This window comes from Melanaphis sacchari, unplaced genomic scaffold, assembly GCF_002803265.2.
Source record: "Melanaphis sacchari strain LSU unplaced genomic scaffold, SCAv2.0 Contig88_pilon_pilon, whole genome shotgun sequence".
Lineage (NCBI taxonomy): Eukaryota > Metazoa > Arthropoda > Insecta > Hemiptera > Aphididae > Melanaphis > Melanaphis sacchari.
In genome coordinates, this window is record NW_020271625.1 from 227,008 (window position 1) to 243,496 (window position 16,489).

Sequence of the window (16,489 nt, forward strand, 5' to 3'; positions counted from 1 at the left end):
TAGTAGATACTCGTTAGTCATTTGATATTCACTTTTTATGTATAATAATACTCCGAATTCCGAAAAATATTCTGCTCAGGAATATCAAGTTGAGAATTTATGTTATCATTCATAAGTTCATATCTACCTAATGTGTATAGAGACTTATCACTTAAATAAATTACTCTACAATGATGATATCACATACCTAAATACCTAATATAATTATTAATATATTGTATTATCTATAGGCAACTATAGCATTTTCTTAAAATATTATTATGATTAATTATGATAAATTAATAGTACTCCTTAGTCCGTAGTCCGTAGTTCATAGTCCATACTCCATACCATTAGAGACGCATACCTACTGCGGCTGACCGAAACTCGTCTTTCACTGCACATTCTCTTAAAAACTGTCGCCGTATGATGGGGAGAATTGCATACGTTATTGTAACCCATTTAAATATGCGAACGCCACGAACCGTATGCGTTTTCTCGTGATACGGAATAATATATTATATTATAGACTAGGCAATCGCGATGGTCATTCTAGGCCGCTACTGATATTTATTTATAGAAACACGATTACAAGACTATTACACTCTAGTCCATTCACGCATACACATATACACGAAACGTATGGGAAATTTTCAGGTATTGTGTAATGCGTAGTGTGTACAGTGATAATAATATTATGAAGTTTAGTTGACAATGAAATGAATAATTGCGAGCACTTTTATTACGTCCACCTAACCTGAAGTGAACCTTGCCTTTTTTTAATACTTTTACGATCTTAATGGTCAAATTTTTGTCTACTATAGATTTATAATATCGTGAGTGCGAAACACGTTGTTTTTTAAGTTTTTTTTGTATTATCTGCACATGCTTAAAACGCCGTTATTTTTATTGTGAGTGCACGAATCGCTAATTTTCATTGCTTTAGACAGTGTAGTTGTTTTTCTCGTAAATTATTTTTGCAGCATGTATGCAAATCGCCAACACTTTTTAAATTTTTTAACTTGTGCACTAATCGCTCTGTGATTAATTTGTATTACTTAACTAGAGCTTGTCTAGCCAGTGCGCTCCTAGCAAGTTATTATATTGTGAGTATAGAGTATATATTCAAACTACCTATTTACTTATTTATTTATTTATTAAGATATTCTATAATTTTATTATTGAGCCCAAAAAGCTTTAATTGCATTGTAGGCATATATGACATATGCCTATTTAATACACTAGGTAATGAATGTTTAAATTACCTATGTTATAATTTAACAAGAAAATGATAATCCCACATAGCAAATGTACGTCCATAGTACCTATATACTTAAATGGTCCTAGTAGGATGTTCAGGATTATCCTCAGGACTGCCAGAGGATACCCCTAGAATATCCAAATGCCATTTTTTTTTTCTTTATTCTTTGGACGTCTTACAAGGATATTATATATATGTTCTTACTATAGTAAGAACATCCTATCAAAATGAAGATATCTGACAAGTCATCCTGAGTGAGAATACACTTATCAGTTTATCACTCAAAAATTAGGAACCTTTTAGAACGTATACTCGTGAAGTATACATAGTGTTCAAATCAACAAAATTATTAAGTTAAATAAATCAAATTAGTACCTACATAAAACTATAAAAACAAAATCTAACTTAAAAGTTTACTATTCATGATTTATAAATTTTAAAAGTCATATTTGGGACTAAGCCCCATTCATAAAAATCGATTGAAACTAAAATTAATAACTACTTAAAACAGTTAAAACTCAGTATTAACAATAAAATGTATATAAAAAAAAAACAAAATAAATAACCTGTTTAGGTATTATAGTAACTGAAGAAAAAAATATTTAATTAAAAATGTTACTGTGATAGTAAAGTTTATACATTAAAACAATATTAATTTGATTATTATAAAAATATATAATAGTCTTATAATCATCACTTAGTCAAAGTATAAATTTCCACAGCCCACAAGATAAAAAATATTTATTTATTTATTTAATGGTAATATCAATTCATAAATTAAAAAATAATAATAATTTAGTATAATGAACAGTTAGAAAAAATGGTAAATAAATAATTTTAAAAATAAATATATAGTTCATCTACTTATAACTTTTCATTTTATTTCTAAAAAAAAAAAATTAATAATGTTAATTAAATTTGAAACAAAAATTAAAGGTCATAAAAACTTTTATAATTATTTAACTTACATTCTCTACAAAATAGAGATTTTGTTTGTAAATCTTCCATTTGTATTATGTAACCAGCTTTGTATCGATTCTTGTATTTTTTTTACTATAACTTCTGGGTTATTTTTTAACACAACTTCTAAAAATGTGATAAATGTTGAAGTAATGAGTGAGTGTATCGAGTGGGCCATCGCATTGATACAATAAAATAATTTATAATAACAAATTATTGTGTGCTACACTTTAGATCAGTGGTGTATTTGTAAATAAATTTATGGGTTATGGGTGCATGCACACAAAAATAGTCATTTGAGACTGTACTAAGATCATCCTTAGAAACACCTTATCAAGCCTACTGTTAGGATGATTTTAGGAAATGATTATATGGTCCTATTGATGTCCCAGAAAGAATTTTGGTATGTGGGAATTAACATTTAATTTTAATAAGACTTACATAGGTAGGTATTGTTGTATACCCATTTTTCAATAGTACACCTCTATATCAAATATTTTATTGAATCATTAAAATCATCAAACATTTTTTACCAGACCAACATTTGCTTATTTCATTTAGAATGTATATTTTCATAATAATCAGAATATTCTAATACTTTAAAAATATATGTTCACTAAAAGCATACAAACCTACTGTTGTATTTTAGTTTTGATTGTATAATTAATTGTTATTTAAAAACTATTTCTTGAGATTAATTAAAAACAAATTTGTTTTTTTGAATAAATATTTAGATTAAGATTATTAAACCCAGTGATGCATTGTTTAAAAAAATTGAACAAACTTATCTTATTATTCATTAAATCAATGTTTGGGTAGTAAATATTTTTCATTGAATTTACAATTTTTATTTTAAAAAAATATACACATATACATTATTTCAGAAATTTATTATTTGTATAAAATATATTCCTACATATAATAATTTAAAAAATTTTAATTTATCAGCAACTTATAGTTAATTTGTTATTAAATAAGTCTGATTATTTTGAATTAAAAGAAATAATTAAAAATAACAATTCAGAAAAATATAAGTTTATTTTTTAATATATTTTCAATAATATGGTACAATAATAACATTAGCATATTATATATATTGATATGAACTAAAATTAAATTACTATAATAAATTATTTAATAGATACAAGTATTTTGAGTTAAGTAAAAAAAAAATAATAATTAAATAAATTAAGGATAAAAGCAGTTTAATTAAAGTATGTAATTGAATATTTGATACAAAAAAGTAATAGATTGACTGCCATTGAGAAAACTGTTATTTACAGTCATGGATAGATAATACATAACATTCCGAGAAACAATGTTAATATAAAGTTGTTGATAGTTAGTGATACTTATACAAATTATTCTTTCATAGATTACATGTTATTAAAATATAATTAAAAATAAATCTATGACTACACACTATTTACTATAATCAAAAATCATAATTTTTGAAATTAACAATAATATTTATTATTATTTCTTAAAACTATAATAAGTGAGTTATTAAATTTAAATATAATTATGTTACTGGCCATTCTTTTGACCTGATAATATATGAACAAAATTAAAAATTACTTAAATAAATTGGATAAGCAAATAACTAATAATATTTTTCATGTTCTTCAAAATTAAAAATCAAATACCTTCATATTAATTTTAATTTACACCTATGCAATTCATGAGTTAATAAGTAATTTTTTTTCTTTATTTCAGTAGAAATAAATTATTAAAAAATGAAAAATTACAATTAAGTTATTTTATTAAATTTATTTAATGATTAAGTTACTAACTACCTATAATATGTCTTAAAATTATACATTTATATAAGATAATATTAAAATTTAAATTTTTATACTTAAACCTTTGCTGTTTGAATTTATCTTCCATTTACTAGTTGATGTAACTGGCTTATTAATATTACAACTTTAAACAGATATTTTGAATCTTAAGTAGTTGTGAAATTATGATAATTTCATCATTTATTTTTGATGGCTAATTAAAGAAAAACAACATTTTCATTACATTTTTTGAACATAAAATTTTAAAATAATCATATTTATTTACCCTTGGTGTAGATGTTATAGAAGTTGATGAAGATAACAAAGAAGCTACAGGCTAACTTTATTAAGATGTATTTAGTTTGTGTTTATTGCTATATTACTGTGTTTTAAAAGCATGTGGTTTTCATAATTTTTACTTGTGAGAAATTTTAAAATGCATTCATTGCATTTGTAAGATAATTTTATTGTATTTAATGATAAAGAGTGGTCACTGCTTACATGGTTTAATAATGCTCTTGGAAAATTTATATGACATACTGGACATCTAATTTTGAAATTATTAAAAATATAAATAAATTATATCTAGATAATTATAAAAATAAATAAATAATATTACCTTCCACCATCTTTGTATTTTTTAGCAGCTTTTATCAAACGAAGTGTAACTAAACCATATGATCCTAGGAGATGTCTTTCAAGACCTTTATCAGTAAAAAATTTTAACTGACAGATTGGACATGTAATTCTCAGTTCAAAACCCATCTCTAATTTTGAATTAAATTTCACTTTATGGGTAAATTGCATATGTTCATGCAGTTTTTTTGAGTTTATCATGTAGTCATCACATATTTCACACATTTTAAAAGTTGATTTGTCATTAGTTGAAGTAGATGATGACTGAGTGTGATGGGGTTTTGATTTAGATATGGTGGACACATGAGTTGAATGTGTGCTATCTAGTGGAAATGACAGAGGTTGTTGGGTTGTAGATGTGGTGACCTGTTGAAAAAATGTACTACTATTTGAACTTTGTTGCAAAAAAAACATAGTTTTCTTAATTAATCGGTAGTAATTTTTTTACATAAATATTACTAATTTATCAAGCTTATTACATTTATGCTTAATATTTATTACCAATTTTTTTTTTTTAATCAATTAATTATTATTATTATTATTATAATTGAGATTATAAAGCAATTCAATATTTAAATTTATTTAAATCATGGTCAACAAAATTTACCTTTTAAATATGAGTAATTTTTTGATTTTACAATCCTTTTTTTAATTTTTAATATATTTTTTTGTTAACACTTTCAGGTAGAGAATGTCTATTTAACCAATATTAAGTAACATTATAAATTAAAAGTTAAGTTTATACTGAATCTTTAAACAAAACATTTATCAACATCAACTTTCAAAATATTTTTTGATGACATTTTTTCTTTTTATTAGATAAATAATATTTCTACAGTATTTATTATTTATTATAAAAATGCATGTTTGTTTGAAGTTTGAAATTATTTAAATATAATTTTAGCATTACAAAATATTAACTTCAACTATAACACGTAATGAAATTAAATTTGTAATATTTTAATTTACTTTTAAAGAAAAGAATATAACAAAGGTATATAGTAAAATTTAATGCTTGATAAATATTTATTTTAAATTCTTCAATTTTAACTTGTAATATAATTCAAACTAATTACTTGATGTGTGTGATTGTTCATTAAATCAGGTGTTAGAATAATATCTGGTTGATTGATTGGCTCAATACTAGTATTATTAAGTAAAATTCCTGTGAACAAATAAAATAAATATTAATTTAACATAATACAATTAGTTTAATTGAAATATAGATTATAGTTAATAGTTCAATTATTATAAATTTTTCAAGATATTTGATAATTTTTTCCAAATTTTTAATCTATAAATACATTTAATTTTATTTACTCAAATAAATACAGCAGGCATTAATATTTTAAAGTTAAAGTATAAGGCTATTTGTTTTGGATCTATTTAATAGGTAAATGACAAACCTTCAGAAGTTTGTTTTGGCAGTATAATTTGAGGAAGTTCCATTCTTGGAAACTGTTGTCTTGGTAAAATAGTATGACCATCAGCACTAACATCAGACACAATAACCGTTTTATTACATTGTTGTTGTTGTTGTAATTGCTGCAAATGAAGATTGTAAAATTGTTTAAATCTAGACATCACTTCTTGATAAATAGAATAATCAAGACTAGAATCCATTGAAGATTTATTTTGTAATACCCTGGGTATTTTTGCTGGAGGTTCCCAGTCTAATAAAGGCGCCTAAAAGTAAATAAATAATAAACATAAATAAAACAAACTTCATATTATACATAATACATAGTTTAATATAAAAAAAAATAAATTATATTCACCTGGTTAATTTTTGGTTGATATCTTTTCGAACAAAAAATTAAATGCTTGTTAAATTTACCCTTATTATCAATTTCAAATAGACAATTTGGACATTGATGTAAGGTGTTTACTTTTTTTAAACACCTTTTAATATTGTGTATATTCATGTGTTGTAATATTTCATGAGAACTACCTTCTTGGAAACCAAAAATATTACATCTAAACCCAATATTGGCTGTCTCGTGTGAAATGTCTAAATGACGAGCTATTACTAAACTTGATTCAGATTTAAAATCACACAGTTCACACATTTTTAAACCAAATTGTAGCAGATCGTTATTTTTTTTATTAACATCTAAAGTTTTAACTAAAGAATTATTAGATATCTGAACTTCTTTAGGATATTTATCATCCTTGTGATTATTTTTTTTTTTCTGAGTACGTAATAAATCAAGTTTGACATGCTCTTGAACAAGGTCTAAACCTATTTGTATGAAAAATTTTCCTAATGGATTTTCAAAGTAATTAGAACTTTGAAGCTTTGATTTAACATCAGCTTTATTTTTATCAGAGTCAATGGTGAGATGGGTAATGCTATATATTTTGTTTAAATCTATTACACCAGACACATTTTTGGATTCTGGGTCAATTTTTTTAGATCTTTCTGATTTATCTACAAACATTTGTCCATCACTATTTTCTCTACTACCATCTAATTTGTTTTTGTAACAAGATACCTCATTTTCTAATTCATTGACATCCATATTTTCATAAGTATCTAATTTCGTATTACAATTTTCTTTCTGATTATTTTCATTTTTTTTATTCAAAGATTCTTCGTATTGATTTTCATCTTCATCACTTTTAGTATTTTTTATTTTTACAATGTTATCAACAAATTCTTTGAATGATTTTTTTGGAGGTTTTTCATAAACAAAAGGCACATTAAAAGATGGAGTTTCAACAACAAACATATCATCAGTTAAAGTTGATAATATCATTGGATTTGTAGGAACATTTATGGGTGCTGTAACAGGAGTTGGTTCATTAACTGGTTGAGGAGTATTCATTGCATTAATTAAAGTGTTTGATTGCATAGATACATTAGGTATGTTAATTAGCCCTATTATGATGTTAGTATCATTGACAACTAAAAATTGGTTCATTTTTATTACTTTCTTGGTTTGTTAATTATTAGTATTTTTGAGATGAAATATAGTGTTTTTATTTGCTAGTATGCTATCTTTGTTTTTTCGTCTCTGTCATCAAAACTTTTGAACTTATTTATATTTTGTATACTTTTACGTTAATTTAAACTTGTATCAGGTAAGCTTTTCATCTATTTATTCACTACTACTGCCATAATTTTGCTGGATATGAAATTTTAACAATACCTAGTCATTGGTCATATATTTATCAAGATTTATTCAAGAATCTTCTATTGATTATATTTATCCCGTTTGATATATTTTCAATTGTTTTGATCAATTAATCTATTTTTATTGTCCTCTACATTCCATTTGAATGAACCTGAAATTAAACAATGATATTAAATATTAAAAGTTACTTGAGTATATTTACAACATAATATAATATGTTAATTCTCAAAATCATAAAACTACTCAGTATTAATAATTTGAATGATTAGTTATTTAAATTATTAAAATTAAAAATTCTTTTTGATATAATTAGTCGATAAGGTATTTTATTGTTGAACTATAGCCATAAAACTAGGTGATAGCTATTGTTATTTAACTTAAAATTTTAATATTATTATAAGTATTAGAATTAAAAATAAGTGTTTAAATTCATGATAGAATAAGTATACACATATTTCCAAGTTCAACTGATTATAAGTTTACAATTCAATAATTATTGAAACATTTTAAACTATAATATTAAGTATTAGCTATTTATTATGAGTTATGACTAGGGATTGGAATTATATGCATTTACATATTCATACTAAGTATGATTATGAAGATTTGGGATTTGAAATGTGAGCCTTTGAAATTGAATAGATTTTTATACCATATTTTGTTGTTTTGTATACTTTTTAAAAATTAATTAACTTTATGCTTGTTTTATTTATAATAAAAATGAGAATTATGTTGATTTGAATTAATTTGAAATTATCACAAAAAAAATTTGATAATTATAATTTTTTTTTTTTTTATATTTAACATAGTTTTATGTTTGTGATACTATAAATACATTACTATAGTATAGAATTATATGTGTAACACTGAATAACACTGTATTAATAATATATATATAGATATTATTTACCAAAGAAAATAAATATTTACCCAATGCTGTTTTTATGGTTTATAATAAATCTCTGAATGAACCCAATTTAATTGTCTTACTGGACTTATTGTGTTAATTAATTGATATCAGATATGAAGATTGATATATTTTTAATTTTGTGTACAAACCATAGTACTATCTATAGTAGTATGACCTATTACTATTTTAATATTTTAAAACCTAGGTAATTCTTTTTATTTAGACAAATGGCTTAATTTATTTTAAAATTGAAGAAAATATATGTTTTACTGATGAATGATAATATATAAGTTTTAATCAAACATAAAAATATTTATAAATTATATAACTTAGCAAATAAATGTATTAATGATATAAAAACATGATTGGATATTAATTAAAACACATCTTTGTAAAATCAATACATTGGTCGCTCTGCTAAGAATCTAAAAGTTGAATATATTCATTTTAGTAAAAATAAATCCAAAATTTAAACAAAAAATCACTGCACACAACTTAAACTGTGTTAACAATTTAGAAACGTGTGATAAGCATGCATTTGAAAAAATCACAGAAATAAAATACTTAGTGTATAATTATTGTATAGTTTTTGATCAAAATTGTAAATGGAACGATTATATATATATATATATATTAAGTATCTAACTTAATTAGAAAATTATTTATAAATTTAAAGTACTAAAAAATATTTTTTATAAAAAAAACTGAGTTATTTATTTTGCATTTGGTTCAATCTATATTTACCAATGGGATATGTTTCTGAGAGTGTGCATATAAGTTACATCTATGTTTTCTCAGTATTAGAACTATTAATTCACTAAGAATAATTTTAGGAAAACCTAGACCATACTCGGTACCTAATATCGTTTAATTATGACTCAGATTTTGATAATTTAAACACTATTTATATTAAAAATATCTCTTGTTGGGTGTTTCATAAAGTGCGCAATTTGTGAACATGCAATAAATTTTAATGTTTAAAACTTATGTCCATCTCTACTGTCTCTGCAGGCCGTTATTTCCAGGACTCATATCCACGCTCTCCTACATTACCGTAATATTTGGCTGTGTACGAATTATACGGTTTCGACCTGAACTATTTTTTGTTTCAATTGAATCAGTTTGTAAAAATTTTCGTATTAACCTCAGCAGTAGTGAATTTGAAGCTCATTTAAGGAGGGACGAATTGGTATCATAGATTTATAGGTATTAACAAAATAACGTAACTGAAATAAATTTTCGGGCGGGAGAAAGATCCAAATATATTTTAATCTAGTATACCAGGGCAACTCAAAGTTTCTAGAGGGCCAATTTTTAGAAAATTAAAATCTAGCGGGCCAGAACATAGGAAAAAAAAATCATTCAAAATATACATTTTAATTAGTATTTATATTGTTTGTAATGTGAATTTTTAATTATTTTTGTTTTATAATGTAATTTAAAAAAGGCACGCGGGTCGCCAGTTTCCTACCCCTGTACTATACAAAAAAAGCTCAAGACGGGGGGGGGGCGATCGCCACGTCGCTCCCTCAAATTCACCACTGAAACTCAGAACTGTTAATGCAGTAGGACTTCCACACGTCCAAAATTTGTGTTAAGTTTACGGACAGTCACAGCTAAGGAGTCGCCGTTTTTGCAATGGGTTTTCACTATGAGTATACAATATGTTGATGGTTACTGAATCGCTCTTTGTCAATTAAGTTTAATAAAAAAAAAAATTACTTTCTAATCGGAATGATAATAGATAACAAAAATAATAAAAATTAAATTAAAACCCTTTAAACAAAAAAATCCCACGCATTTCGAAAATTGCACACTTATTAAAACACCCTTTACTTTATGTACTATAAAAATTTTAACTTTATGAAATTTGATATTTGTTATATATGTTATAATACTAGGAGTGAAAACAATTATAAATGATATCTGATTTATGCACTACTATATTTGGTTAGTAAAGCCCAGTTAATATAGGTATTCAATTGTTTAAAATTACGAAAATTGGTATAAAAAAGTTAAAATTTTTAAACTATAATACATGTTAATTATTTTTCATTATATAATTATTTGTTATGACTTATGAGGTGTTATAATTAATAATAATGTTTATTTTTAAATCTTAATGTTCAAATTTATTTTTTATCTTGCTGTTATTTCCAACATTAATTTCTTTAATTATTATGGATTTTATATTAATAATAATTTATCTGTCTATCTAATAGTAATAATACGTTTCTTATATTTTAATTTTTGATTCAAATTTTAAATAATTTTGAATAAATATATAAATGTGGTTTTTACAGTATTTTATTACATTATTAACTTGAAACAACAAGTGTATTTAAAAATAAATACTGTATAGAATTAGTTTTCTTTTTTTGTAAATAATGTTTATTAATTCTTTAATACAAAATTTTAATGCTTCTAATTCCAATTTCTAAATATGGCTAATATGAATTTATACATTTGTAGTTCAATTTATTACATTAAGAAGGAAATTATATATTAATCAAATAAAATTATTTACTTAATAATAATGGTTTGATAGTTAACTCTAAATAATTTGAATATAGGTACTCAAAAAAAAAAAAAAAAATTGTTTTAAGATATATATTTTTTAGATTACTTTATTTTATATTGTGATAATATGCTATTTCAAATTGGTCTCACTCAAATATGGATATCTAAATGTGCAATTCAAAATTTGTTAATAAGTCAAAAATAAATTACTCGTACGCACATAAAATTAGAAACGAATAATAACAAATTTGAAAATATTCTACTTACTAATTTCTCGTGGCTGATTGGAAGCTAAAAACCCAGCCTAACACCATGCTAACAATTGATATGACTTCAACGAACTCGGTATTATTCAGCACAATTTCACTACTTACTAACCAATATTATTGTTACAAGGTACGTGCATCCATATTTTTGATCAACGTCATAGGTGATGTCTTTAGTCGTCACGAATTCACGATGGTGTGCAAGGCTGAATGGATTTTTAATGTATTTTTTACACACGATAATGTCCTGTAATAAGTTATCTATTCTTAAAAAACTATCGAACATATACGTAACAATTCGTATACAACAAGTTGAAAATTACTTGTCTTAAATTTTGTACGAATAAAAGATAAGACGACGATTCGTAATTCATGTACAACATAAACTGAGAATTAAGATTTATAGTAAGGTTTATAAATATAATCTAACCTATTATTTCTAAACCTTGGGAGTACCAAATGAAGAGTTGACAGCTGTCACGGAACTAGTGAAACTATACTGTGTAAGTGTTACACTCAAAATGTTCTACACCTCTGATTCCAGCGCGATTTAAACGCCATCTATAATTCACTCAAAAATATTTGTATCATGTGATATGCATTAATGTATGTAATAGATTAGAGTTTTTATTAATTGTATATTAACTTTTATTAATATAAATACAAAATATATTTTATAGGTTTATTTTGTCAATACAATCTATACAACCTATAACGACCTGTGCCTCAGTTTTTTTTTTTTTTAATCTAGATATTATTGAAGAGTTTAAGACAAATAATTTTAAATTTAATATTTATAACCTATAAATATTTGTAATTAATTACCTACGTATTATAGCTATAAGGATTTATAATATCTTATTTAATAGAATATTGTGTTTTTTTTTTTCATTTTCTGTCTCACTGCGTGTGTAATTAACTTATTTTGAACCATTTAATGTTTTTTGTGTATAAAGTAGTATTACAACAATTCTTTGAAAAATAATTTTTAATTTTTTTTATTCAATTGTACATCATCATTGAGTTGGTCGCTGTATTGGTATACCGAATAATGGATGTGTTAAATTTGAATTCAACGATATTTTATTGAAAAAAAAAAAACTTTCGTTATGTTAATGGAGATTACACAAATACATTTCTTGAATATTTAGCTAATATTGTTATTTAAAATATAAGTTTTATAAAATAAAAATATATTGTATTTTATGTAAGTACCTATTTACGTATTGTTTAAGAAAATTATACATATTTTATTGACGGTAAGTAATTAAATATCCTATTTATCATGTTTATTCATAATAAATTATTAATAATATAGGTATCAATCACCAATAGATTCAAGAAGTGTTAACGGTAAAAATAGTTTTGTTGAGTTTATGTACTTGTAATGTTAAATTTAGAATAAAATAAAACATTTTAGGGAATGGAGAGCTTAGCCTCCCACAAGTCTGTTCAACCTAGAAAGTGATTACTACCCTAACAATTTAGCCCAATTTACGCCACTGATAACTACTGTGTGAAGGTATCCTATCTATGTAGGTAATTATATCGATAATATTGGACGATCATTTATGAAAATAATAATATACAGTCATTATATACGATTAAAATGTGTGTTGCGGTCCGATTTTTAAATCGTATTAGCCGATATTGTCGTTACGTCCAATGTAGTTATAACCAGTTATTTTGTATGTATAAATAAACAGAATTTTGTCGAGTCCTTGAAATTAACATCGTTATATTTCATATGTCGTTACAACCAGCGTCGTTATAGATGGTGCCGACTGTATACTATATAGGTAATACCATACCACTTAGTAGGACATCAAATGACATTATATAAGCAGGATTAGCACTCCAGTAGGTAGCTAACGCAGCTACACATTTGAACTACCTCCTACAAAATAATATACTGCAGTCTTATAAGAAAAAATATGTATGGACCATTTTATTATATGGATTTCGAACCCCAAAGCCATAAATCATCAAGCAGTCGGTGGGGGTAGTCATCGGCGCCACTGGTATCGAGTCGACTTATTCTTTTGTATACTACAAAGATTTCGGACAATTGTAATATTATAGTTCTTAGAAATGCATAGCATGGTAATTCAGTATAACCAACCTTAACTAAAATGATAAAAATACTAAATACATAGTAAAATAATATGTACAATTGTACAGTTTATTAATTTTAGTCCACATCCGAAAACGACAACAGATAGCTACAATACTAATTGTAAGTTAATTTAACTTCTTATAAAAGAAAAATTATTACAAGTTTAAATGTTTAACACTTCTTATTATATTATTAAAATGTATTGTCTACCAACAATAAAAACGAAAATACTTCTACTGTAAAGATGCTGCTGTAAGAATTTCAGAAATTGTATTAGAAGCTATTATAATAATAATATATTTGACTTTTTACATTTTATAAAGGTATTGCGCACAATTTAGGTTTTTTAACAAAATACAGTAAGGTATATCAACTATTATGATTATTTATTTAAAACTATTCATCAATTAATTGTACAAACATAGTAATTTGTCAGGCACTTATACTGATTATTCAACCAGACATAATATAATTAAAATTATATTATAATTTACTTGCTATAAAATGTTTTTATTCTAAGCAATTTAATATTTTATAAAACAATGATAATTAAGTCTTGAGAAAAGTTAAAGCATTTGTAATGAGATTTATAAATAATGATATTGCAATTTCTTTTTTTTCTTTAATATAGGTAAGTACATGCAAATGTGTAAAAAAAAAATATTTTAAGAAAAAATTTGAAATTTATTTTATGCAAAATAAAAATATGAAAAACTAAATAATTGTATTTATTCACTTCACCATATTCTAAATCGTTTGTATCACCACTCCAACAAATTCTTACTTATTTTTATTTTTCTAGGAAGACGAATTAGAAAAAATATGCTTTAGATAGATCGGTTGTTAAAGTTTACGGAAAATGTAAATCATCAAATCGAGAATTAAATATAACAGTTATATAGTAGAATAGATGATGATTAAAAGATATAGCGAAGGTTAGGTTAGGTTTTTTTTTTGTCATATTGGGAAACGTAAACGAGTGCTTAAAATGTTTTTGTTTACTTTATAATAATTTAGAATAACAGTATAGAACAATAAATAATTCAGAATGATATTAAAGCTCATAATACCGAATCACAATGTCAATATCATTACAAACAATTTTACTGTTCTATACATGACTCACCAAAACTATAATCATGACTTATTTTTTGGTTACCATCTACAATTTAGGAATTTCTGAAATCTCTGTTAGTTTTTATAGTACAGTGTAAAAGATTTTCGATTCCTTGGAAACGTGTGCGAACAATGAACATACAGCAAACTGGATGCTGAATAATACGTTGTGAATAGATACATTGTTTGTGCAACGTGCGGTGTTCAATTGAAATCGACTTGGTATTGGTCATATGTACCCAACAACCATAATGATAATAAAAAAATACAATGAAAAGAGAAATCATATATATCCATAAGTAAGCACCCCAGCTCACGTAGCCTCACAATGCCTACACAGCTGTGCATAGCTGAACCAAAAATAGGTGCAGTATCCGTCCTCTTAGCACAGAGTCTTACAACATTTATACAATATGATCATACCTACATTTTTATTAAATCAATTTTTTCTATGTAAATTTTTGCAAGTGACAAGTGGCCGCATTTTATCTAGGATATAATTAAATACTAATTTACTAATCTGAGAACATAATAATAATAAATACATTAAAAGCACATATTTTATTGTTTATATTATTAAACAACATGAGAGCAATCAGCATTAATTTTATTTAAATATTTCATATTAGAATATAGTTTTAAGAAAATAGCATAAACATGGTTTAAATAAAATAAAATTATGTTAACAAACAAACTATTTATTAAATTCATCTATCCAAGTTTGAGATGGAAATTAAACTTTTCAACATGCCAAATAATTAATATATAATTAATTATAGAGCTATATGATCATAATATATAATAATAAAAATATTAGTAGCATATATTATATTATTAAGTTTAAAATGTTTATTGTTTTGTTTCATTTAAGCAAATTATACATAAATAATATGACTTTTGTACTTAATGTTATCCATGTCAAGCAAGTATTTATGAGTGGGAAGCTATTAATATAACAATAGTATAATTAATAAAATAAAAATAAATATTTACACTTACATAAATCTAATTAAACATCTATAATACAACATTAATAAACGAATTAATAAAAGCCTGTGCATCAAATTACCTTTCCTTGAAACTTTTCATGTACATCTACATTTAATTTGAGCAGATGTTTCTTATTATTTTGCATTGCGTTATTCACTTAGAAATCAACGTATGATATTTGTGCTGTAAATATCAAATAATTTAAATACTTATACTCAGTTTAAATGTTTAGTATTTATAAAATTGTATAAATTAATCTTACTTTAATATGGCTTAACAAATTTCCACTGAACTTGTGGATCACTTTTGGAATTTAGTACAATGCTGTTAATTTTGAACCATTGATTGGATATAAGTTATAAAAATTCATCAAATATTTAAATTTTGACTCACTATTGATCGATTGCATATTTTATAAATTATCCTCAGTTTCTTATTATCTTGATAATTTTCTTTTCTTGTTTTTAATAACAAATCCATAATTTTGAAATCTGATATAACTAAGAAAAACAAGTAAAACATGTCTATTAGTAATTATTGACGTTAATAAATACTTACTGTGTTTTTAACTGTTTTATTTTAAAATAAGAAAATGTATGTATGATTTTAATGTCTATGTGGACTAATGCGTTTATACAAGTTAATTATAAAAACGTAACCTTGTTAGTTGTTGGTGTTATTTCAGTGATATTTATATTAATAAATAATAAATCTATTTTTATATATTATTATCAACTTATTGATGTATTTTATTCAGATTAAAAATAAAAACAAGAAGAATATGCTGTCGAAAAATTTTAAATAAACGTACAAATAT

At 24.2% G+C, this 16,489-nt stretch overlaps 1 pseudogene; it reads right to left on the reverse strand.

The window, feature by feature from the left end:
* The window catches only part of LOC112602430, a 31,348-nt pseudogene that overhangs the window by 8,263 nt on the left and 6,596 nt on the right, over positions 1–16,489 (reverse strand).